The following is a 26,831-nucleotide window of genomic DNA, read 5'->3' on the forward strand; positions in this document are numbered from 1 at the left end:
TTATTTCTATAATAAAGCAGGCATGCATTTACAATGACATCCACATAGGAGCGCGCGCACACACAGATACACACATAAGGGAGAGTGACTCACTGCTCAGTGCTCAACAACATTAAAGCACCATTACTACCAACAGCAGGAGGAAGAAATTCTAAGCACAGAATTGTGCATTTTTGGCTTCACGGCAAGGATAATACAGGTATATCTATTTATCTGATCTTTTGTGAGAAATGAAAGGGTTTTTATTTTGTAAGCGGATTAGGTTGGTTATTTATTCTTTCTCTAAAAGCTTCATAACAATAAGAACAATGCATTTTAATAGATGTATGTGATGTCCGAGTAATTTGTGACACAATGATGAGATTGATAAAGTGGTTCTGTAGAAAGGCAATAGAGGGACTATTACTAGAGGGATTATTTTATCTTGATTAAGGACAGAAGTCTGGACCCGACAGTCCTATATGTTTTATATTCAGAATGTATTTAGGCCACACATTATAAGGATTGTAAATGAGCTAAAACTTCTAGATTATTTCTGATTTTATGTTTATAAAACACAAGGTTTGCTACTAAGAACAGCTTTTCTGAACTGTCTAAAATAGTTGAAGACTGCTTTTGCTTTCCTTCCACATATTGCTGTTGTATTTATGTATATACCTTCTCATATATTAGTCCTTCTATTGAAGAAGATATAACATTGTACATAAATGTTAGCCTAGATTATGTATAGTAGACTTTTTTTTATTTTCCTGTCTGTTTTAAATAATTTCTACTTAATTTATCCCACTAGTTACATTTTCTATTGCGTACAGTATAGTATTTTAGTAATTGTATTTGTTCCTTGCACCCCCTTGTATTCCTGATCCTCTTCTAACTCTTTAACTATTTATAGTCTTTGTTATAGCCATCAGAAGAGATTAAAAGGAATGCAATTCTGCTAATCTCCACAGTTGACAGTTTAAGCCATAGCTACTAATTCCCTATTTTATTTTTCTGAGTGGTGTAAAATATGAGAGTACATTTCTAATATTGATAAAATAATGCACATTTTTAAGTAGGAGAACCCAATCCTCTATTTATAAAACAAAAATGCTTAGTGCATGACATTTTCCTAATAATGAAATCATTTAACCTGTAAAAACAATAAACTAACGAAGGAGAACTGAAATTAGTTGTTTTTGGGTTTTTTTTAACAAATTTAACGTTATTAAAAAAAAATTGGAAAACAAGTTAGAAGTCAATGTTGAAGCAAAATTTAAGTTAGCACTTATGCACAGGAGAAGTGATAAAAGTCTGATTGACGGGGACCCCTCACTGATCACAAGAACGGGGGTTACAAGCCCCCCCCCTCCTCGATTGCACTTCACTGCGCGACCACAGGAAGGAGTTTGAATGGAGTGACGCTATTGATTCCGTCAAAACGTACCGGATCTGTCACCATTGAAATCAATCTATGGTTTGCGTTTGTGTCAGTCAGGGCTCCGTTCCAACGGAAAGCTCCGACGGAAGGAGCCCTAGCGCAGATGTGAACGAAGCCTAAGTTTGACAGAGATAGCCTAATACAGTGCTCAGCTATCTCCATCATTCTTTTAGACTTTGAATGGAGTCCACATGCTCATCTGCCACTCTATTTAAACTCCTTCTCACTGCAGTCATGCTGTTAGTACAGATGGGAAGTTGGAACCCTCATTATAGTGATTGGTTGGGCCCCCTGCGATCAGACATTTGTTGCCTACACTGCGAATAGGTGATAAATGTTGATCTTGGGTCAACCCCCTTAACCCCTTCCTGCCGCAGCCATTTTTTAAATTTAAATTTTAATTCTTTCATCCCCACATTCCAAAAGCGGTAACTTTTTATTTTTCCATCAATATTACCGTATGAGGGCTTTCTTTTTTGCGGGATGAGTTGTAGATTTTCACAGCACTATTTATTGTACCATATAATGTAGTGGAAAACTGGAAAAAAAATATTTGTGGGGTGTAATAGGAAAAAAACAGCTATTCTTTAATATTTTGGGTGGTTTTGTTTTTACAACATTCACCGTGCGGTAAAAAAGCAATGTTAATATTATTCTGTGGGTCAATACGATTACATCGATACCAAATTTATATACTTTTTTTTATGTTTTACTACTTCTACAAGGAATAAACTGATTTTTAAACATAATCAGTGGTGTAACTACCGCTGTAGCAGCCATAGCGGCTGCTACGGGGCCCGCGGCATGAGGGGGCCCGTGTCGCCCGCCGGCACGGGTCCCCACCATGGCCGGAGGCTCCGCTAGCAGCCGCTATGGCTGCTACAGCGGGACGCCACTGAACAGTACGGCAGAGCAGGGAGGTATCTTCCCGCTCTGCCATTAAACAAAAGACATGTATCCGCTATCCACAGGATAGGGGATACATGTGTGATCGCTTGCAGCGATAGGGAGAACGGGGGACTGAAAGTCCCCTGAAGTTCTCCATCACAAACCTCGGACTTCCGGGGTCTGTGTCGGCAGCTCCGTAGAAATGAATGGAGAGCCGGTCGCGCTTGTGCGCATGGGTGACCAGCGCTCCTTTCATTTTTATTGAGCTGCGCAGACGCCGGAAGTCACAGGTTAGTCATGGAGTACTTCAGGGGACCTTCGGTCCCCCGTTCTCCCTATCGCTGCCAGCGATCACACATGTATCCCCTGTCCCGTGGATAGGGGATACATGTCTTTTGTACGACACACTGTAGGTCGCATTTTTTTGGGAGGGGGGGCTGTATGGCGTTCCCTACAGGGCGGGGGCTGTATGGCATTCCCTACAGGAGGGGGGGCTGTATGGAGTTCCCTACAGGGGGGGGGGGCTGTATGGTGTTCTTTACAGGGGGGCTATATGGCGTTCTCTACAGGGGGGGCTGTATGGCGTTAGCGCCATACAGCCCCCTCTCTAGATAACGCCATACAGCCCCCCTGTAGATAACGCCATACAGCCCCCCCTGTAGATAACGCCATACAGCCCCCCCTGTAGATAACGCCATACAGCCCCCCTGTAGATAATGCCATACAGCCCCCCTGTAGATAACGCCATACAGCCCCCCTGTAGATAACGCCAAACAGCCCCCTCTGTAGCTAACGCCATACAGCCCCCTCTGTAGATAACACCATACAGCCCCCTCTGTAGATAACGCCATACAGCCCCCCTGTAGATAACGCCATACAGCCCCCCTGTAGATAACGCCATGCAGCCCCCTCTGTAGATAACGCCATGCAGCCCCCCTGTAGATAACGCCATACAGCCCCCCCTGTAGATAACGCCATACAGTCCCCCCTGTAGAGAACGCCATACAGCCCCCCTGTAGAGAACGCCATACAGCCCCCTTTGTAGACAACGCCATACAGCCCCCTTTGTAGATATCTACAAAGGGGGCTGTTTGGCGTTATCTTATCTACAGGGGGGCTGTATGGCGTTCTCTACAGAGGGGGCTGTATGGTGTTATATACAGGGGGGGCTGTATGGCGTTATCTACAGGGGGGGCTGTATGGAGTTATATACAGGGGGGACTGTATGGCGTTCTCTACAGTGGGGACTGTATGGCGTTATTTACAGGGGGCTGTATGGCGTTATCTACAGGGTGGGCTGTATGGCGTTCTCTACAGTGGGGGCTGTATGGCGTTATCTACAGGGGGCTGTATGACGTTATCTACAGGGGGCTGTATGGCGTTATCTACAGGGGGGCTGTAAAAAAGGCACTATCTACAAGGGGGGGTGGTGTGACACCCAGGGGAGGGGGGGCCCCAGTCAAAAGTTTGCTATGGGGCCCAGTCTTTCCTAGTTACGCCCCTGAACATAATATTTGAGTTTTGTCGCCATATTCTGAGAGCCATAACTTTTTATCTTTTTGTAGATTTAGCGGTACGAGGGCTTATTTTTTGCAGGGTGAGCTGTAGTTTATATTGGTACCATTTTGCGGTAAACTTTTTGTGATAGATGTGACCACTAAACAGCAATTCTGACAGTTTTAATTATTTTATTTTTTTACGGCGTTCACGTGTGGACAATTAATAATGATATATTGTAGTAGTTCAGATATTTACGGTTGCGTCGATACCAGTTATGTTAATTTTTTTACATTGAGCTTGAGTGAAATGGGAAAAGGTTTTTTTTTTTTGGAACTTTTAATTACATTTTTTTTTTAAATTTATTAAAAAAACTTTATTTTACCATTTTGTACTTTTTTTTACTTGTCCCCCTAGGGGACTTAAACAGGCGATCGTTGGATCGCTTGCACGATATACTGCAATACTAATGTAGTATATTGTGATTCTGACAGACTCCTATGAAGCCCTGCCAGAAGCAGGGCTTCATATCAGTACAGAGTTGGCCGACCTGGGGGCCTTCATCAATCCCCCAGGCTGCCATGCCAACCTATGGCACCCCCCATCTCGCCATGGGGGGGCGTTGGAATGGGGGTCTCACCCCTGTTTTTAGTCATTTAAATGCTGGGGTCGCTATTGACTGCGGGCATTTAATGGGTTAAACGAGGAGCGGGATCTCGCTCTTTACATTGAGGTGTCGGCTGTAACATACAGCTGACACACTTTCCTATGGAGCAGGCTCCGTCTGTGAGCCCGCTCCATACTCCCCTACCCGACGTGCACCATATATGTACGGCGGATGTCGGGAAGGGGTTAAGCACCCCAGGAAAAAACTTTCCTAATTTTTGTTGTTAGTGTCTATTTCTATATTTTTTATACAGTGCTGGATTTAACCCCTTAGAGACACATTCAGTTTTGTCCTTGTGATCACAGCCTATTTTATCAAACTTATCAAAACTTTGGCATGTTTTGGTTTTCCAAGCGAATCTGAAATTATTTTCTAGAGATACATTGCACTTTATGTTAGTGGTACGTACATAAATCTGTTATCGATCACATCTAAGTTTATAACTTAGATGTGATCGATAACAGGTGGATCCTTCATGTCAGAGATGCGGGACCCATTGTCACTGAACCTGTCAGTCCTACTGACCTGACGGATACAGGTTTCAGCGCTAGATACAGCTGCTCTGTATACAGGATACAAAGCAGCTGTTTCGGAAAAAGTAAAAATAATTTTTAATAAAAAGTAATAAGAAAGTTGCAGCAATCATACTGATACAATGTTTTATGTTGTAAAAATTGTTTTCAAAGGTGTAAATTGCTTTTAATATTTGCTATTTGCTATTTTTGAACGTCCGTTTATAATTGTAGGACATTACAAGGCTTATACCGTTAGCAGCAATTTCTCACATTTTCAAGAAAATTTCCAAAACCTATTTTTTTAGGGAGCAGTTCAGTTCTGAAGTGGCTTTGAGGTGGTCTATATATTAGAAACTTGCATAAATCACCCCATTTTAAAAGCTGCACCCTCAAGGTATTTAAAACATCATTGTAATGATGGGGGTAGGGAAACAGACAAGTGAGCCCTAATCTACCCGCCACTCAGTCCCTGCCTACTTGCAACGACCCGCCTTAGGCGACGGGGTACAACTGGGCGACGGTCCCTACGCTCAGTAAGTGCACGACAGACAAGGGTACACAGAAGCAAAGGGAAATGGGGCAGTTGCCCACGGCAACACCGTGAACAACAAGAGAAGTGAACGTGCCGAGTCAAACCAGGAGTGTATGAGGTACAAAACGCAGAGCAGGAGAGTAGTCAGTAAGCCAGGGTCATATGAAGCAGGGTCAAATAGTACAGAAGCTGCAGCAGGGCTAGGAAACCAAACAGAAGAATCACAAGCAAGGAGGAACAGGAAAGGCAGGTATAAATAGACAGAGGGCGGGAGCTAGCTGTGCCTGGCAGATCCTTAACAGTACCCCCCCTTTTATGAGGGGCCACCGGATCCTTTCTAGATGGACCTGGTTTATTGGGGAAACGAAGGTGGAACCTCCTGACCAATACCCCAGCGTGAACATCCCGGGCGGGTACCCAAGTCCTCTCCTCCGGCCCGTATCCTCTCCAATGGACCAGGTACTGGAGGGAGCCTTGGACCATCTTGCTGTCCACAATCTTGTCCACCTCGAATTCTACCCCTTCAGGGGTGAGAACGGGGACAGGAGGTATCCTCGAGGGAGCCAAGGACGGGGAGCAGCGTTTAAAGAAAGAGGCATGAAACACGTCGTGTACTCGAAAAGATGGGGGCAACTCCAGTCGGAAGGAGACAGGATTGAGGACTTCAATTACCTTCTACGGCCCTATAAACCGGGGAGCAAACTTCTTGGACGGGACTTTAAGGCGCAAGTTCTTAGACGATAGCCACACCAGATCCCTGACCATAAACAAGGGGTTAGCAGAACGTCTTCTATCTGCCTGAGTTTTTTGTATGCTCTGGGACGCCTCTAGGTTCTTCTGAACCTGGCCCAGACTGTGCACAGTTCCCGATGAACGACCTCTAACTCGGGATTGTTGGAACTACCAGGTGAAACGGAGGAGAACTGTGGATTAAACCCAAAATTACAGAAAAAGGGGGAGACCCCTGACGAGTTACTGACCCGGTTATTAAGGGAAAATTCAGCAATGAAACAAATTGTACCCCTCTGTCAGAAACAATATTGACAGGGACCCCATGGAGACACAGGATGTGTTTGACAAACAAGGTAGCTAACGTCTTAGCATTGGGTAGTTTCTTGAGGGGCACAAAGTGGCACATCTTACTGAAGCGGTCTACTACAACCCACAACACCGACTTGCCTTGGGATGGAGGCAAATCGGTGATAAAATCCATGGAGATATGGGTCCAAGGTCTCTGGGGAATGGGCAAAGAACGTAGTAAGCCCGCTGGTTGGGACCTGAGAGTCTTGGACCTAGCACAAACCTCACAAGCAGCGATGTAGGCCTTAACGTCTTTAGGCAACCCAGGCCACCAATAGTTTCTGGCAATGAGGTGCTTGGTACCCAGGATGCCTGGATGACCAGATAGTGCGGAGTCATGATTTTCCCTAAGTACCCTTAGCCGGAATTGCAGGGGAACAAACAGCTTGTTCTCAGGAAGGTTCCCGGGAGCTCAACCTTGATCCGCAGCAATATCAGAGACTAAATCAGAATCAATAGAGGAAATGATTATACCTGGAGGCAAAATACAAGCAGAATCTTCCTCAGAAGGAGGGCTGGCCATGAAACTACGCGACAGTGCATCAGCCTTAATATTTTTAGACCCAGCCCTATAGGTAACCAAAAAGTTGAATCTGGTAAAAAATAACGCCCATCGAGCTTGTCTCGGGTTTAGCCTCCGGGCAGATTCTAGGAAAACCAGATTCTTGTGGTCGGTAAGGACCGTTACCTGGTGCCTAGCCCCCTCCAGGAAGTGGCGCCACTCTTTAAATGCCCATTTAATGTCTAAGAGTTCGCGGTTGCCAATATCATAGTTACTCTCAGTGGGCGAAAACTTCCTGGAGAAGTAGGCACAGGGACGGAGATGGGTGAGGGAACTGGTACCCTGGGACAAGACAGCCCCCACTCCCACCTCGGACACGTCAACCTCCACAACAAATGGCTCCATTTGGTTGGGCTGAACCAGCACCGGGGCCGAGATAAAGCACTTCTTAAGGACCTCAAAAGCCTGGACAGCTTCAGGAGGCCAGTGGAGGAGATCAGCACCTTTGCGAGTGAGGTCCGTAAGAGGCTTAGCGATGACCGAGAAGTTAGCAATAAATCTCCTGTAATAATTAGCGAACCCCAAGAAGCACTGTAACGCCTTCAGGGAGGCAGGTTGGACCCATTTCGCCACAGCCTGGACCTTGGCGGGGTCCATGTGGAATTCATGAGGAGTGAGGATTTGACCCAAAAATGGTATCTCCTGCACCCCCAAACACAAATTTTTCGGTCTTCGCAAACAGTTTGTTTTCCCGAAGGACCTGGAGCACCTTCCTGACATGCTCAATGTGGGAGGACCAGTCCTTGGAAAACACAAGTATGTCATCAAGGTACACTACAAGAAATACCCCCAGGTAATCTCTTAAAATCTCATTTATGAAATTCTGGAAGACCGTGGGAGCATTACACAACCCAAAGGGCATGACGAGGTATTCGAAATGACCTTCGGGCGTGTTAAATGCAGTCTTCCACTCATCCCCCTCTTTGATGCGGATAAGGTTATACGCCCCCCGTAGATCAAACTTAGAGAACCATAGGGCCCCCTGAACCTGATTAAAGAGATCAGGAATCAAAGGAAGGGGATACTGGTTCCTTACAGTGACCTTATTCAAGTTACGGTAGTCAATGCATGGCCTAAGACCACCATCCTTCTTCCCTACGAAGAAGAAGCCAACACCTACCGGAGAAGTAGAGGGGCGAATGTAACCTTTGGCCAGGCATTCCTGGATATACTCTCTCATGGCTTCACGTTCGGGACAAGAGAGATTAAATATCCTACCCTTAGGGAGCTTAGCTCCTGGTACCAAATCGATGGCGCAATCGTATTCTCTATGAGGAGGTAACACCTCGGAGGCCTCCTTAGAGAAAACATCAGTGAAGTCCTGAACAAACTCAGGTAGCGTGTTCACCTCCTCAGGGGGAGAAATAGAATTAACAGAAAAACATGACGTCAAGCATTCATTACCCCATTTGGTTAGCTCCCCAGTATTCCAGTCAAACGTGGGATTATGCAACTGCAACCAGGGAAGGCCTAAAACCAAATCGGACGATAATCCCTGCATCAACAGTACAGAGCACTGCTACAAATGCATGGAGCCAACAAGGAGTTCAAAAACAGGGGTATGCTGTGTAAAATAACCATTAGCAAGAGGAGTGGAGTCGATACCCACTACCGGGACAGGTTTAGGCAAATCAAACAAAGGCATAGCTAGAGACATAGCAAATTCCACAGACATGATATTAGCAGAAGACCCTGAATCCACGAAGGCACTGCCGGTAGCAGACCTACCACCAAAAGAGACCTGAAAGGGAAGTAAGATTTTATTACGTCTCATATATACGGGAAATACCTGTGCGCCCAAGTGACCTCCCCGATGATCACTTAGGCGCGGAAGTTTTCCGGCTGCTTATTCTTATGCCTAGGACAGGTGTTCACTTGATGCTTGTCATCCCCACAATAGAAGCAGAGACCATTCTTCCTGCGGAACTCTCTACGTTGTCGGGGGGACACGGAGGCACCGAGTTGCATAGGTACGTCCGAGTCCTAAGTGGAAGAGCGAAGCAACGGAACCTCGGGAGGCATCATGGGGGAGTCAGAGGGGAAAACACAAAAACGTTCAAGTTGTCGTTCCCTGAGACGTCGGTCAAGTCATACCGCTAAAGGCATAACCTGGTCTAGGGAGTCAGAAGAGGGATAACTAACTAGCAGGTCTTTCAGGGCGTTAGACAGACCCAACCTAAACTGGCACCTTAAGGCAGGGTCATTCCACCGAGAAGCTACGCACCACTTCCTAAAGTCAGAACAATGTAGGTATAGGGAGAGAGGAGGAAAGGTAGAGCATGGTGGACAATGTCGCCTTCAATTTTTGATTGATACCGACTAGTGTAGTAGGAGAAGGATTATACTGTGCAATGTCCCCTTTATTGCCACATTGTGTGGTATTTTGATTAAATTATTGCACAGTGTGATTACAGCTTTAAACAAATTCCACTGGGTAGGGAGCTTGTTGGCCCTACTACTCAGGTGGAAATAAACGAGGTGCTGCTGGCAAGGTTATTTTTGTATCTGTAAGATACCTTGCATATGCACACTACAGGAGGTTGTGTTCAAACTCTATGAGCAACTGCCTGATCATTGACTACCTTTTAAGCGTTGCCGCTCCAAACTTTTGGTGAGTAGCAGCGCAAAAGGATTAAAATTTTGGTGTCAATGAATAGTTAATTAGTCTTCAGATTGTGTTGTATTTGTTCTGTTACCAGCGTTGCTGTTCCATTCCTGGCTCAAGCAGCAGCTCGGCCAGCAACGCGGACAGAAAGCAATCTATCTCAGTGAGCAGCTAGCTGGTCACCGAGTGCATTTTGTGTTCTCAGCGTTGCCGCTGCGGTTCTTAATTATGCGGCAATGCAGAGAGACAAACTGCCTGTTGTGTTTTATTTAGTGTTCTCAGCGTTGCCGCTGCGATACACAATTCGGCGGCAATACAGAGACAGCAGCGTACGCTGTGTTTAGGCAAACAGACAGCCTGCCTGTTAGCAGTGAAAACTACTGGTTCGTGCAGTTGTAAGGATTGCTGTCTGTTTCAGAGTATTGGCTGTGAGTGCCGCGACGTCATGGGCACTCAGCAACACACTGGTCTCAAGTGTCGCCACTACGTCCGTTCCCTCCAGCTGTCTGGAGCGGACTTGAATTCGGCAGGATTAGTTAATTATTATTCATGGCTCCAATCTTGCCCTGTGTAATCTGTAATCTTTCCCTACTGTCAGGGTCGGTATGTCCCGACGTACGTTTCACTGAACTGAGTCAGCTTCTTCCGGGGGCCTGACTCAGTTCAGTGAAACGTACGTCGGGACATGAATAATAATTAACTAATCCTGCCGAATTCAAGTCCGCTCCAGACAGCTGGAGGGAACGGACGTAGTGGCGACACTTGAGACCAGTGTGTTGCTGAGTGCCCATGACGTCGCGGCACTCACAGCCAATACTCTGAAACAGACAGCAATCCTTACAACTGCACGAACCAGTAGTTTTCATTGCTAACAGGCAGGCTGTCTAGGGGTATAGTGAGCATTTTGACCCCACAGGTTCTTTGCTGGATTTATTGGAATTAGGCCGTGAAAATCGAAACTTTTTTCTCATGAAATTAAGTTTAGCTCAGATTTTTTCATTTGTGACACAATTTCTCAAATATACAGCAATATTCCATACATGGTCATAAACTGCTGTTTGGGCATAGCTCAGAAAAGGAGAGAAGGAGCGCAATTTGGATTTTAATACTCAAATTTAGCGGGAATGTTTTTTTTGGTGCCAATATACTAACAAAAGATCCTCATAGTGCCACACACTGCACCTTTAATTATGATAGCACCAAACACTGTACCTCTAAATATACTGCCACACACTGTGCCCCTGAATATATTGCCACACTGTCTCCCTGAAAATACTGCCAAACAATGTGCCCCTGAATAGAATTGTGACATTTGCAGAGCCCCTGAAGGACAAAACAGTGAAAAAAAACAAACATATAGTACCTCCATTTGGGAAACGACAACACTCAAGGAATTCAACTAAAGGTATAATGAGCATTTTGACCCCGCAGGTTTTTTGCTGAATTCATTTGAATGATGCTGTGTAAATGAAATTCTACATTTTTTTTCCAACAAGTCGTAGAATGTTTTAATTTTTACAAGGAATAATGGTGAAAAAGCACCCTAAACATTTGTAAAGCAATTTCTCCCAAATATGGCAATACCCCATAAGTTGTAATAAACTTCTGTTTAAACACACTGCAGGGCTCAGACCGTAAGGAGCGCCATTTGGAGCATAAATTTTGCTGAAATGATGGTGGGGTATGTGGACCCACTGGGCCGCTCTGCCGTAATGCAGTAGCAGCTGGCCAAACAAGAGTCAAGATAGTCTTTAGGACAAGAATGCCTGGATAGAAGACTTGGCCGATGCTTGACTTGGCAGAAACTTGACTGTTAAATGCTTGACTTGGCAGACGTTTGACTTGGCAGACACTTGACTTGACTGACACTTGACACAGAAATAGCACAGACGTTGGGGGCCCACCGGCCGGCACGTGCACAGGGCACAGATTGTGAACTCGACTCCGACACTTTACTTCGCACTGGAACTTAAACCCAATTACAGGATACAGGAAACAGGATTAAAAAAACAGGATAATGGATACAGCTAAGGAACCATTTGCGGAACAAACATGGGAAGGCACAACAATGCTCAGACAGAGTGCAGAGACCTTTTTAAAGTCTAGAGTGTGTATGGGATTGGGTGGGACAGTTTTACTGGTGCGCTCTCTGCCCCTTTAGGGACGGGAACGAGCGTGCGTGCACCCTAGAGGAAGGAGAGCTGCAGAGTAGCCGGTGAGTAGGAGATGTCAGGGGGGAGCGACCGCAGGCATAACAGTACCCCCTTACGCCTACTCCTCTTAAGTCCAGAGCTTAGGAGGAACTTCTTGATGAGAGATGGGGCATTAACGTTCTCTTCAGGCTCCCAAGTATGTTGCATGTCGTTAAGGGGTTAATAAATAAAAAGCGAAATGTAAAAAAACAAAACATTTTCCTACTGAATTCCCATTTTCCTTCAATAGGAAGCATCTTGCTCACACCTAGGCAGAAAGCTGATTGCTGCATACACACAGCATATATGTGTATAAGAAGACAATTGCCTGTGATCGATTGTAACTACAATGGGCTGCAATTGTTCTCAGTTAAACTTTTAGAGCTTGCACCACTTCTTGACATGTCACTGCATTATAAATGGTTGCCTACCCGCGATTGAGCAATAAGTTTAATACAAATAAATAAACCAAAAGAGCTTGTAGTCAATAGGGACCTTCTCTGTTTACTTCCAGAAGGTAAAAGTCTGTCCTGTCAGGTGTGCTATTTTGTTACAGTACAGTATATCAGAGCTTTTTCTTGTAATGAGCTGTATTTCTGCGCAGCACTGATTCTAGCTTTTCTGCTGCCTGAGGCGAAAATTGAAATGGTCCCAGACCTTTATTGAAATCTCTCTACATCACTACCAGCCTCCTTCATCTCTTACGGATGCGCCATGGGTATGTGCTGTGCAGCGATCAAGCCAGGCAGAGTACATCTCTCTGCACTGTGTTTGCCTTGGTTAATTAGAATACAGCACGCACTGTTTTAAAAATGGATTTTATAGAGTTTACGGCATCTGAAAAAACATACACAGCATGTCTGGAACCATTCTCAGGTCATGTATTATGGTATGGAGTGGTTTAGGGGGCTAAAATGACCTAATAGGTTTCCTTTATATATACAATGAAATTCAACAATTCCAGCTGCCTTGCCATTTTTCAAATATATCCTACATAAATACAGCACCAGATCCAGGGTCAGGATATAAATACAGCACCAAAATCAAGTTCAGTACATAAATACAGCACCAGTATCAGGCTTAGTACAAAAATACAGTACCAGAACAAAGCTCAGTACATAGATACAGCACCAGAGCCAAGCTCAGTACACAAATACAGCACCAGAAACAAGCTCACTGTATAAATACAGCACTAAAACCAAGCTTATTACATAAATACAGGACTAAGTTCAGTACATAAATATGAGGCTGGGTTCACACGACCTATTTTCAGACGTAAACGAGGCGTATTATGCCTCGTTTTACGTCTGAAAATAGGGCTACAATACGTCGGCAAACATCTGCCCATTCATTTGAATGGGTTTGCCGACGTACTGTGCAGACGACCTGTAATTTACGCGTCGTCGTTTGACAGCTGTCAAACGACGACGCGTAAATTGACTGCCTCGGCAAAGAAGTGCAGGGCACTTCTTTGCAACGTAATTTGAGCCGTTCTTCATTGAACTCAATGAAGAGCAGCTCAAGATTTACGAGCGTCACAGACGCCTCGCATAATACGAGGAGGAGCATTTACGTGTGAAACGAGGCAGCTGTTTTCTCTTGAAAACAGTCTGTCTTTTCACACGTAAATGCCTGCTATCGTGTCCACATACCCTAGCACTGGAGCCAAGCTCAGTACATAAAAACCGTACCAAAACCAAGCTCACAACAAAAATACAGAACCAGAGTAAGGGTATGTGCACACGATAGCAGGCTTTTACGGCTGAAATGACAGACTGTTTTCAGGAGAAAACAGCTGCCTCGTTTCAGCCGTAATTGCTCCTCCTCGCATTTTGCGAGGCTTCTCTGACAGCCGTAAATTTTGAGCTGTGCTTCATTGAGTTCAATGAAGTACGGCTCAAATTACGTCTGAAAGAAGTGTCCTGCACTTCTTTTGACGAGGCTGTATTTTTACGCGTCGTCGTTTGACAGCTGTCAAACAACGACGCGTAAATGACAGGTCGTCTGCACAGTACGTCGGCAAACCCATTCAAATGAATGGGCAGATGTTTGCCGACATATTGTAGCCCTATTTTCAGGCGTAAAACGAGGCATAATACGCCTCGTTTACGCCTGAAAATAGGTCGTGTGAACCCAGCCTTAGGGTATGTGCACACGTAGTAACCAAAAACGTCTGAAAATACGGAGCTGTTTTCAAGGGAATGCCGCCCCTGATTTTCAGACGTTTTTTGAGCAACTCGCGTTTTTCGCTGCGTTTTCGCAGCATTTTTTACGTCCGTTTTTGGAGCTGTTTTCATTGGAGTCTATGAGAAAACGGCTCCAAAAATGTCCAAAGAAGTGTCCTGCACTTCTTTGACGAGGCAGTCATTTTACGCGTCGTCATTTGACAGCTGTCAAACGACGACGCGTAAATTACAGGTCGTCTGCACAGTACGTTGGCAAACCCATTCAAATGAATGGGCAGATGTTTGCCGACGTAATGTAGCCTTATTTTCAGACGTAAAACGAGGCATAATACGCCTCGTTTACGTCTGAAAATAGGTCGTGTGAACCCAGCCTTACACCAGATCCAGGGTCAGGATATAAATACAGCACCAAAACCAAGTTCAGTACATAAATACAGCACCAGTACAAGAATACAGTACCAGAACCAAGCTCAGTACATAAATACAGCACCAGACCAAGCTCAATACAAAAATTAGGGTATGTTCACACGACAGCGTCCGTAACGGCTGAAGTTACGGGGATGTTTCCGCCTGAAAACATCCCCGTAATTTCAGCCGTAACGACATGTGCAGGCGCTTGAACGCCACGTCCTTTTTCGGACGTAATTGGCGCTGCTATTCATTGGAGTCAATGAATAATGGCTCCAATTACGGCCAAAGAAGTGACAGGTCACTTCTTTGACGCGGGCGTTTAAATATACGCCTCGAGTGAACAGACAAACGTCTGCCCATTGCTTTCAATGGGCAGATGTTTGTCAACGCTATTGAGGCGCTATTTTCGGACTTAATTCGGGGCAAAAACGCCCGAATTACGTCCGTAATTAGTGCGTGTGAACATACCCTAACAGAACTAAGGTCAGCACATAAATATAGCACTGGAACCAAGCTCAGTACATACATACATTACCAGAACCAAGCACAGTACATAAATACAGTAACAGAACCAAGCACAGTACATAAATACAGTACCAGAACAAAGCACAATACATAAATACAGTACCAGAACTAAGCAAAGTACATAAATACAGCACCACAACTAAGTTTAGTACATAAATACAGCACCAGAACCAAGCTCACAGCACAAATATTGCACCAGCACAAATAAAGCTCAGTATAGAGATCATTTGGGAGTTGCTGTTTCACAAAAAAAGAATAATACCGCACATCATCTCGCCTATATACTAACACAAGATCCTCATAGTGCCACACACTGCGCCTTTAATTATAAGGGTATGTTCACACGCTAGCTGGCTTTTATGGCTGAAATGACAGCCTGTTTTCAGATGAAAACAGCTGCGTCGTTTCAGCCGTAAATGCTCCTCCTCGTAATATACGAGGCGTCTGTGACACTCGTATATCTTGAGCTGCTCTTCATTGAGTTCAATGAAGAACGGCTCAAATTACATTGCAAAGAAGTGCCCTGCACTTCTTTGCCGAGGCAGTCAATTTACGCGTCGTCGTTTGACAGCTGTCAAACGACGACGTGTAAATTACAGGTCGTCTGCACAATACGTCGGCAAACCCATTCAAATGAATGGGCAGATGTTTGCCGACGTATTGTAGCCCTATTTTCAGGCGTAAAACGAGGCATAATACGCCTCGTTTACACCTGAAAATAGGTCGTGTGAACCCAGCCTAATAGCATCAAACACTGTACCTCTAAATATTCTGCCACACACTGTGCCCCTGAATATATTGCAACACTGTCTCCCTGAAAATTCTGCCACACAATGTGCCCCTGAATGGAATTGTCACATTCTGCACCCGGAATACAATTGTATCATACAATGTGCCGCGCCCCTTAGAAAAGCACTATGCAGTGATCCATGTAGACATTGTCACAAACAGTGCCCCCTGTAGATAGTGTCAAACACTGAATATACTGCCATGCACTGTATATAATTGTGTCAAACAAACTGCACCCAAAATACAATAGTGTCTGCAACGTCCACTGGGAATGTGGACTCACTGGGCTACACTGCCGTAACAGAGTAGCTGCTGGCCAGACAAGTAAAGGACACTGGCATATGGTACCTTGATGCGGGCCGGTGACGGATTACTGGAGGTAGGCTTGTGCTGAATAGCTGGGAGCAAGCTTGTGCTGGATAATCGAAAGCTGTCTTGTGCTGGATTATTAGAAATTGGCTTGTGCTGGTTTATCGGAAACTGGCTTGTGCTGGATTATCGGAAGCTGTTTTGTGCTGGATTATCAGAAGCTGGCTTGTGCTGGATTATCAAAAACTGTCTTGTGTTGGATTACAGGAACCATGACTGGTCATGGACACTGGACTCAGGACTGAACACGGATAAAAGGGATAGCCATGGACACAGGTTTAAGGGAACAGGATACGGAATCTTCGCAGACTAACTCTGGGTTAACATTGCTCGGGCACTGAAGAAGTGGGCAGAGGTCCTTAAATAATCCAGGGTGTGCTGGTATAGGCTGAGGGCAATATTCCTGATGCAAGCATTGGCCCTTTAAGAACTGGGATGAATGTGCACCCTTCGGGCATAGAGCGAGGAAGGAGGAGTGGACAGGGAGACACCAGCGATGCAGACAAGAAAGTTGGTGGCCGCTGGGTTTAGTGAGACCCGCTTCCACCTGCACTGTGCCCCACACACTGTGCCCCTGAAAATAAAACACCACAAACAGTTCCCTCTAAATTAGGGCCACATGCTGTGCCCTCTGAAAAACAGCTCTATACACAGTGCAACCTGTAGATAGTGCAAACACAGTGCCTCCCGAATAGAGTGTGACTGTAGATAATGCCCCCTGTAGATAGTACTACCTGTATATAGTGTCACACACAGTGCTCCCTGTAAATAGTGGCACACACAAAGTGCCCCTCATGTAGTGTCACACACAGTGTACCTGTAGATAGTGCCCCCTGTAGATAGTGTTACACACAGTGCACTTGTAGACAAACAGTGACCCCTGTAGATTGTGTCACACACAGAGAGCCCTGTAGATATTTTCGCACATAGTGCCCCCTGTAGATAGTGCCAACTGTAGATAATGTAACACACAGTGCCCCTATAGAGTGCCAAACACATTCCCCTGTGTAGATAGCACCATCTGTAGATAGTGCTACCTGTGGATAGTACACAGTGCTCCAATAGAGTACTACATACAGTGCCCCCTGTAGATAGTACCCGCTGTTGACAGTGCCACAAACAGTTCTGCTCTTATGCTGGTCAGCGACGCAGCCCTGGCCTCTTCTAGCGAGGCAGTAAATACCGGGAGGCGAGGCAGGGAAAGGCTACCACCGGCGCTGGTTACACCATTCATTTGTATTTGTGTCCTATGGATGCAAATACTATTGCAGTACAGAGGGGACCAATGTAGACAGCTGTCTGATGCGAGGTGGCAGATGTGGCCCTGTATCTGTGTGATGAACAGAGTTTTATACTTTTCAATGTACAATATGCATTATCCAACAAGCAAAATGAGCTGCGTTGCTGCATTGTCGGATGTAGCGTGCATCGGCTAGAGCCGCTGGAGCAGTAGAGCCGCTGGAGCACTAGAGCAACGGCCAGCAGAAGCAGAATGCATCGTGACAGCATGTCGGCGTCTGGAATCATGGGGGCAGAGCTCTCAACAACTCCTACATGTTTCCTTCCTCTCTTCCCTCTCTTCTATGTAGTGTCCAAATACACACACCCCTATAGATAGTGCCACACACATCCCCACTATAGATTGCGCCACACATACTTCCCCTTAGAAATGTGGGTGTCAAACTAGACACCTTGCAAAGAAGTAAGACGGAAGGAGGGTTGGCGGTCCATAACCCTGAGATTTACTATTTGGCAATGCAGCTGCAGCATCTTAGAGCCTAGGAGTTAGATAACCAAGAGTCCATTAAGGACATATTGAAAAGCTTCATGCAATGTGACAATTTATTTGAGGTTCTTGAGACTAACAAAATTAAGACACACTCTAGAAGGCTTCCCACTTTATATCAAATACATAGAGTGTGGGAGAAGGCGAAAATACTTTTAGACATAACAGGGTGTACTCAGGTCACTCCACTTTGCGAAGACCCCGGGTGGCCGGAAGTTGCTAGCCTAGATGATTTTGGTAGAGGGAAATATAAGGGTATTAGATGGATAGCTCAACTATATAAAGAGGGGTTTTTGAAACAATTCTCTGACCTACATTCTGAATTTATAACTTACAAAATACCTCTAAGCTCAAAACACAAAAAGGGGCCTCTCAATAGCAAGTAGACAACCTATACACAATCAGAAAAGGATCACAAAAGCCCAAAATAGCAAAAATATAAAATCTTTATTATATAGAGATCAAACATATGTATACAAAAATATACATGACACTGTTAAAAAATAGGACCATAGATGGATAGGAATACAGTAAAGGCAACATGTCAAGTGGTATACAGTACAACCACCCACAGGTACCGCTTGACTACTGCATCTATGTAAAGCCCGCATATAGATATATAAATAAAGAAATTAAAGATAGATACCAATAATGCATGACCTGCCTAAGTAGAGTCGTGTGTTAGTGAACCTTCCATTAACCCTTCCTATCCCTCCACCCCCACCTTTAGAAAAGACACGTGACACCGAGGTTGGATGTGAAATGGCCACAGCAGCCGTTTATTAATTTCACAGTTTGTAAAACAAATTAAATCCGAAACGTTCGGATAACTAAGTAGGAATCCACCAGAGAATTCCTCCTAATAATTCACATGACCCAACATGGGTCAGAATCATAAATAACAATTTAAACGTTATCATTAATCCGAGCAGAGGAAGTCCTTGAAGCCATTTTTTGATATTCCTTTTAAACACACCCCGAGTTAGCCATCTGCAACCACCACCAACCAATTACCTCCAGCCGTAAACCAGCTCGGAAGCACCGCTCACCTCTGCAGATGGCTCCAACCACTAGAAGTCCACTTCAAAGGGATAACACCCGATGAAGCCCTCAAGTGATATACCTACCACTAGAAGTCCACTTCAAAGGGATAACACCCGATGAAGCCTCCAAGTGATATACCTTCCACCAGAAGACCACTTCAAAGGGATAACACCCGATGAAGTCTTCAACCATGTACCTTTTTTGGGGGACGCATACCCCCGATGCGTCCCCCCCACCATTTTTTACTGACTGGCCTCAAGGACTCCCCCCGCCACAGCGAAACAGGCCTTGACCACCTTAAGCCTGTGAGTTCCGCCACACCACCACTGCCCTTTCTATTCCTTCTGCTATCGCCAAGCTCCAAAGATCAATGCCAACCTCGGTCAGATGAACCCCATCACTCCTCCAGAAGTTCCCCACTCCTGACTCCAAATCCCTGTGCCGCACGCAAATGCCCCCGTTTTTGGCTACAAAACGGGACACCGCCCGATTAACTTTTATACGCGCCTTATTGACTCTCTCCACTGACCTAGCCAACCGCCAATGTTTCCTTGGGACTATGTCCGACCACACTATCACCAACCTGGGATAAGAAACCCACAAACACAACATATCGTGTTTTATATCACGCACCAACTCACGAAAAGGGCGGACTCTTAAGTCATTCCCACCCACGTGCAACACTAAGACCTCCGGGACCCTATCAAGCCGGGCATATGTCTGGAATTCCGCCAACACCCTGCTCCACGACATACCTCTAAATCCCAGCCAATGCACAACCGCATCCTGTCGCGGAATGCGCAACTGACGACCGTCCGGGCGGACGTCCGCCCTCAAAGCCCCCCAGTGCACGTACGAGTGACCCAGCAACCACACCAAATACGGAGGCGAATCTGAAACGGAAAAGACAATTAGACACCACCATACAAAACATTTTCTTAAGCGTTAACAACAAGCCTCATAACAAATGGGGGCGGACATAGGACCTAAATCTGTTGGACTCCCAACGACCGATGCGCCGCACCCCTTCATCATCCAACCCCCAGCGCCCCGCTTCCGTTGCTGCGCCAATCCTGAAGGAATGAGATTAATATGAGCCCGCCGCGACACCAACTGCCGTCAGACATTTTTTAAATACAGCTCCAAACTGAAACCTGGACAAAAATGACCCGTCCACATGACATAACAGTGGCAACTCTGGAGACCCCGCTTGTGGCTTAAAACCCTGCATGCATGCTACCGGGCACATAACCGACCCCGGGAGGGCGAACAAAACTATCCGCTTCCCCTTCCCTAATTGGTCAGTTTTTGACCGACGCAACCATACCTCAAGCCGATCCGCGAATAGGCTCACCTCCCCAATTCTCAGCCCACCTGCCTGCTTGGTACTCGGCGACACCAACTCACCTATTCTAAATGCCCCAAAGAACGCTAAAGAAAAAGCTAACCGAAACAACTCCATGTCGGCCGAAGAACGACAGACCGATGCAAGTGAACCACCCAAAGAGCTAAGCAAAGCAAACGACACAGGCCTTCTACCATCCGCCTCCACTCTACCTCGGCGCAACCCCTTCAAAGCCTGTAACACCAGAAATTCCTTGGATACATCCTGAAAGCCCCGAAACTTAAAACCAAACGCCACCGCAGACATGAACCGGTTCACCTTCGCCAATGAAAACCCCGCCTCCCAGGCGTCCCCTAACCAGTACAAAAGTGCCACCAACCTGTCTCTATCCGTGTTGACGTCACCCAACTCTCTTACCCACTCTTCCCACTGCCTCCAACAAGCAGAATAAGCACTCCACGTCGTGCGCGCCAAAGACCTTTGTACCAATTGTTCTACGGGACCGAGACCAGATCCCAATGATGTTCCGGACAAGCCAAACCGAGCCGTTCCGGTCCCGGTGCCAATTCCCGAAACCGGCCCCACTGCGAGCGAGAAAGAGCATCAGCGATACAATTCCGTACTCCCGGCACATGCACCGCCACCACCCACGCGTTCAACGATAAACACACCAACACTAAATGCCGCAACAACTGAACTACCGGAGGAGAGGACGCCGTGATGTTATTGATAGCCAGCACCACCCCCATGTTGTCGCAGTAAAAACGAACCTTCTTATCCCTGAGCCTGTCCCCCCAAATGGTTGCCGCCACCACGATGGGGAACAGCTCGAGCAGGGCCAGATTCCGCGTGAGTCCACTGGACACCCAACTAGCCGGCCATTGACCTGCGCACCACGGACCTCCCCCGTAAGCTCCAAAACCGCCCGCCCCAGCCGCATCCGTAAAAATATTCAAATCACTCGTATCCTGCGCTGGGGCCATCCATAGCGAGCGACCATTGTACTGGCCCAAGAAGTCATCCCATACCTGCCGATCCGCTCGATGCTCCTCCTTGAGCCGCACAAAATGATGTGGCGCACGCACACCAGCCGTTGCCGCCGCCAACCGTCTACCAAACACCCTCCCCATTGGCATAATCCGGCAGGCGAAATTCAACTTCCCCAGCAGCGACTGAAGCTCCCGCAGCGTCATTTTCTTCAATCTACAAGCCCGCCGTACCTCCAGACTCAAAGCACGCAGCTTATCCGCAGAAAGACGACACTCCATTGCCACCGAATCTATTTCAATTCCCAAAAAACAAATCGTCGCTACCGGGCCCTCCGTTTTTTCTGGCGCCAAAGGGATCCCAAAATCCCTCGCCACCTTCTGTAGCGCATAAAGCAAATTCCCGCAAACCGGGGAACCCCCCGGGCCAACGCACAAGAAATCATCTAAGTAATGAATCAACGAGTTGACCCCTGCTACTCCCTTCGTTACCCACTCCACGAAGCTACTAAACGCCTCGAAGTATGCACAAGAAAGGGAACACCCCATCGGAAGGCACCGATCCACGTAAAAAGCCCCATTCCGAAAACAACCCAACAGCCGTTGGCTTTCTGGATGAACTGGCAACAACCTGAACGCCGCCTCGATGTCGGTTTTTGCTAGCAGCGCGCCTGGACCCGCAGCCCGCACTAACCCCACCGCCTTATCGAAGGAGGTATACACTACGGAGCACAACTCGTGATCAATCCCGTCATTCACCGACAAACCCTTGGGATACGATAAGTGTTGAATCAAACAAAATTTCCCGGGCTCGCGCTTAGGAACAATACCCAACGGGGACACAACTAAATCTTTCATTGGTGAATCAACAAAAGGCCCCGCCATGCGACCCAACGAAACTTCTTTAAACAATTTTTTCGACACGACCTCGGCATGCAAGTAAGCCGATTTTAAATTCCTCCGCGTAACCGGGACCTCATAAGGAGGCGGAGGAATAACAAAACCAACACAAAACCCCTCGTAAAGCAACTTAGCTGCCGCCCTATCCGGATATTCATTTAGATAAGGGGCCATCTTTTCCACCCTCACCGGTGACACCCCCTTGACCAGCCGAGGCGGACTGGTTCCCTGACCTCTTTTTCCGCATACATTTTGCCGCCCCGTGTGATACACCATTACACTCGGAACACACGTGCTTGAACTTGCACGTGGCCCTGAACTTACACTGGCCTTCGTTATATTGCCAGCAAAATCCCGCCTTTCCCCCGCCGCCTTGTCCCGCCTGACTGGACTGGCCTCCTTGGCCGGCGCTCCCGGGAAAGGACTGCCTAACCGGAGCCGTAACCCGTAACCAGAGAGCAATATCCTTCTGGTCCCACCGAATCGCCGGCCGAACCGCTTTTCGCTGACGGAATTGCTCATCGTATCGCAGCCACGCCTGACCCCCATACGCCCTGTGAGCCTCCCCAATGGCATCAAAATAACAAAACAACGCCGAACAATTTTCCGGCGCCTTTTCTCCTATCACACTGGCTAATATGGCGAACGCCTGCGACCAATTAACGAACGTCTGCGGGATAAGCCTATACCGCCGACGTTCCTCCTCGTCCTTCTTACTCTCGTCCCGCTTGCTCTTATCCAAATTGAATTTAGCAAGCGGCAAGAGAGAAAAAATCTCAACATATTCGTCCTTCCAGATCCGCTCACGCACCTCCTGCTTTAAATGCGCCCCCAACGGACCTTCGAAACAAACATACACCTCCCCACGAGCCCGATCATCAATACGCACCCGATCGCCATCTTTTTGCGCCTCGGTCTGTACCGACACCGCGACCGCCTCTCTAACCGCCATCACGGGCCGCGCCTGTAACGATCCCACGTCTCTGGGGCCTTCCCAAACTACCGCCGGGGACACTTCTGTGACTACCGGCGCCGCCGCCCTATCAAGGCGCCCGACCAGCTCCCGCAAGCAACCCACTAAGTCTGCCAGACCCGCGCCGTCGCGCCCGCCCGCGCCACTACAGGCCCCCGATGCGGCGCTAGCAGCCCCCCCGCCGACACCCGACATAAAAATCGCTGGATACGATAATGATGGAGTTATACACTCACCGGGCTGCACAGGCGCTGTGTTCCCGTCAGCCGGACCATCCTGACCTCGACGATACACGTCCAGTTCACCTTCCTCCAGCTCTTCTCTCGCCGACGACTGGCCATCCCACCGACATCTTCGGAACGGGGATGAGGACGCGCTGACCGATGGGCCGGCAACCTGCCGCCCGACCGCTGGGACCCAGACTTCCGACCGGACCTGTTGCCTCGACGTCGCTGCAGATCTAGGCGTCCGTCTTGATGATCCTGAAGAAGCCTGCCCCCTGGCCGGAACATCACCAGGCGGGGCGGCCGTACCATGTCCTCCAAATCTTCCATCCGATGGGGGAGGGGTGACAGGGAGCCCGGCATGCGACCCTGCTTACCGCCGGACCCCGTCGCGGCTGGGGATTCCTGCCAGGACGCAGGGCCTGGGAAGAGGCGGCCCTCCCAGCTGCCTGGCCTGCAGCGTCCGTGTTCGGGCTCCCCCTGCGACGCCGTGTCAGGGCTGAGGCGCTCTGGAGGTCGGGACCGCCTGGAGGGACGGGTAGACCCGGCCTGAGTCGCCGTCACCCCCGGCAACGCTCTCTGCCTGCTCCCAGCAGGAGCGGTTGTTGCCGACTCCCCCCCCCCCCGCCGCCATAGTAATGCTAGGAAGGAGGCCGGGGGAGGGGAGCCTGTCCCCCGCAGCAACAGACCTCGTAAGCCGGGCCTGACGTGGCGATACGGCCTCCGGGATCTTTGTAATTGCAGCCACGGTCTCCTCAAGCCAACCGGGACCGTGGTGCACAGCAGCGGCGCGCAGCCGCTCAAGTAATGCAGCCTCAGACATAGCACAGAGCAGGGAAACAGGGGAGGTTGTCTCTGTGCGTGCTACTCCTCCCGCTGCTTCCGGCTCAATGCCGAAAACAGCGGGAAGCCCAGCAACGTCACCAACTCCTCCTTGTCCCTCCTCCCCCTCCCTTCAACTTTCCCTCAACCCTTAACCCTTTCCCTCCTAGTGCTGTTATGGAGGCTTTCCTCCTAAGCCCTGCAGGCTGCGTCCAGCCTCTTCTGGACCAACTATATGGAGCTACTAATAGCAGTTCAGGGTGTATGATTACCAAACATGAATGCAAATCAGGGACAGGGAGGTGCAAACAAGAAAAACGCCATGTTTAGGACAGGAAAAAGATTAACATACCCTGAGACATGGTGACCCAGTAGCAGGCAGTAGTGTGGATAGGCACAAAGACCTCGACGCGAGTTTCGCCTAGGAAAAAAACCGGCTTCGTCAGGAGGCTAATTAATACTAAAAGCCGAGGAGTTTTTATAGGGGAAATTGATAAAGCCTCACCTGTGTGTAGAGACAAATTGTCACGAAAACGGTCAAGATGCATAGGCCACATACCCGGAGCGCCGTATCTGCACTGTGTTATATCAATTCCAGAGTCAACGCAGCCATCTAGCAGGAAATTTTCGAGCACTTCATGCTTCCCTCTGCTGACAGGCTTTAAGGAGATGCTGATTTCATTTTCCAGCAGGACTTGGCACCTGCCCACACTGCCAAAAGTACCAATACCTGGTTTAATAACCACAGTATCACTGTGCTTGATTGGCCAGCGAATTCGCCTGACCTAAACCCCATAGAGAATCTATGGAGTATTGTCAAGAGGAAGATGAGAGACACCAGACTCAACAATGCAGACGAGCTGAAGGCCGCTATCAAAGCAACCTGGGCTTCCATAACACCTCAGCAGTGCCACAGGCTGATCGCCTCCACGCCACGCCGCATTGATGCAGTAATTCATGCAAAAGGAGCCCCGACCAAGTGTTGAGTGCATATACTGTACATACTTTTCAGTAGACCAACATTTCAGTATTAAATTCATTTTTGAAATTGGGCTTATATAATATTAACATTTTCTGAGACACTAAATTTTGGGTTTTCATTAACTGTTACCATATTCATCAACATAAAAGAAAATAATGCTGGAAATAGATCGCTCTGTATGTAATGAATCTATATAATATAGGAGTTTCACTTTTTGAATTGAATTACTGAAATAAATTAACTTTTTGATGATATTCTAATTAATTGAGAAGGACTAGTATATATATAGACAGTTATAATAGAGACATTTTAAAAAAAAATATATCTAATGGCGGATTAGCAACGGTTTCGTAGGCAGTATAGGCAGCAGACGAAAGGGCATCACTAGGCTCCATTGGTCTTCATCAAATATTAGTGGAGAAAAAAAAATTGTATTCATAAAAGATAAAAACACAAACAAAACACAAATGATAATTAACCCCTTAATGACCAGCCTATTTTAAACCTTAATGACCAAGACATTTTTTACGTTTTTCCATCGTCGTATTCCAAGAGCTATAACCTTTTTATTTTTGCATCGACATAGCAGTATAAGGTCTTGTTTTTTGCGGGACAAGTTGTATTTTTTAATAGCACCATTTTTAGGTACATATTATTTATTAATTAACTTTTATTAACTTTTTTTTGGGGGGGGGGAATAGAAAAAAACCTGAAATTTCGCCACTCTTTTTCGCATCTTAAATCTACGCCGTTTACCGTGTGATATAAATAACACAATAACTTTATTCAGCGGGTTGTTACGATTGCAACGATACCACATTTGTATAGTTTTTGTATGTTTTACTACTTTTACACAGTAAAAACACTTTTTTTTTTTAATTATTTGTTTTTGTGTCTCCATATTTGAAGAGCCATAACTTTTTTATTGTTCCGCCGATGCGGTTGTGTGAGGGCTTTTTTTTTGCGGGAAGACTTGTAGTTTTTATTGGTACCATTTTTGAGTAGATGCGACTTTTTGATCACTTTTTATCACATTTTTTTTAAGTCAGGATTCACAGAAAGCAGCAATTTTTCCATAGTTTTTGATAAAAAAAAATACGGCGTTCACCGTGTGGGTTAAATAATGTAATAGATTTATAGTCGAGGTCGTTACGGACGCGGCGATACCAAATATGTGTAACTTTTTTACTTTATTTTGGTTTTTTAATAGTAAAGCATTTTGTAAGGGGAAAAGGTGGGTTTTTCATTTTTTTTTCACATTTCGTTTTTAATTAACTTTATTAAACTTTTTTTTTACTTTTTTACTAGTCCCACTAGGGGACTTTAATATGCGATTCTCCAATCGCTATTATAATACACTGCAATACTTTTGTATTCCAGTGTATTACTGCCTGTCCGTTTAAAACGGACAGGCATCTGCTAGGTCATGCCTCCGGCATGATCTAGCAGGCATTCGCTCCAGGCAGACCTGGGGGCCTTTATTAGGCCCCCGGCTGCCATTGGAGACACAGACACTCGGCGATCGTATTGC

General features: G+C 46.7%; 1 protein-coding gene across 1 annotated transcript in view; it reads left to right on the top strand.

Annotated features, from left to right (window-relative positions):
- Positions 1-39: 39 nt before the first annotated feature.
- The window catches only part of LOC142659451 (BTB/POZ domain-containing protein KCTD12-like), a 49,368-nt gene continuing 22,576 nt past the window's right edge, over positions 40-26,831 (top strand). The window contains exon 1 of the mRNA XM_075835600.1: positions 40-199. The gene's annotated coding sequence lies outside the window, so the exon portion shown is untranslated. The remainder of the gene's footprint in view (positions 200-26,831) is intronic.

This window comes from Rhinoderma darwinii, chromosome 8 (assembly GCF_050947455.1).
Source record: "Rhinoderma darwinii isolate aRhiDar2 chromosome 8, aRhiDar2.hap1, whole genome shotgun sequence".
Classification (NCBI taxonomy): Eukaryota; Metazoa; Chordata; class Amphibia; order Anura; family Rhinodermatidae; genus Rhinoderma; species Rhinoderma darwinii.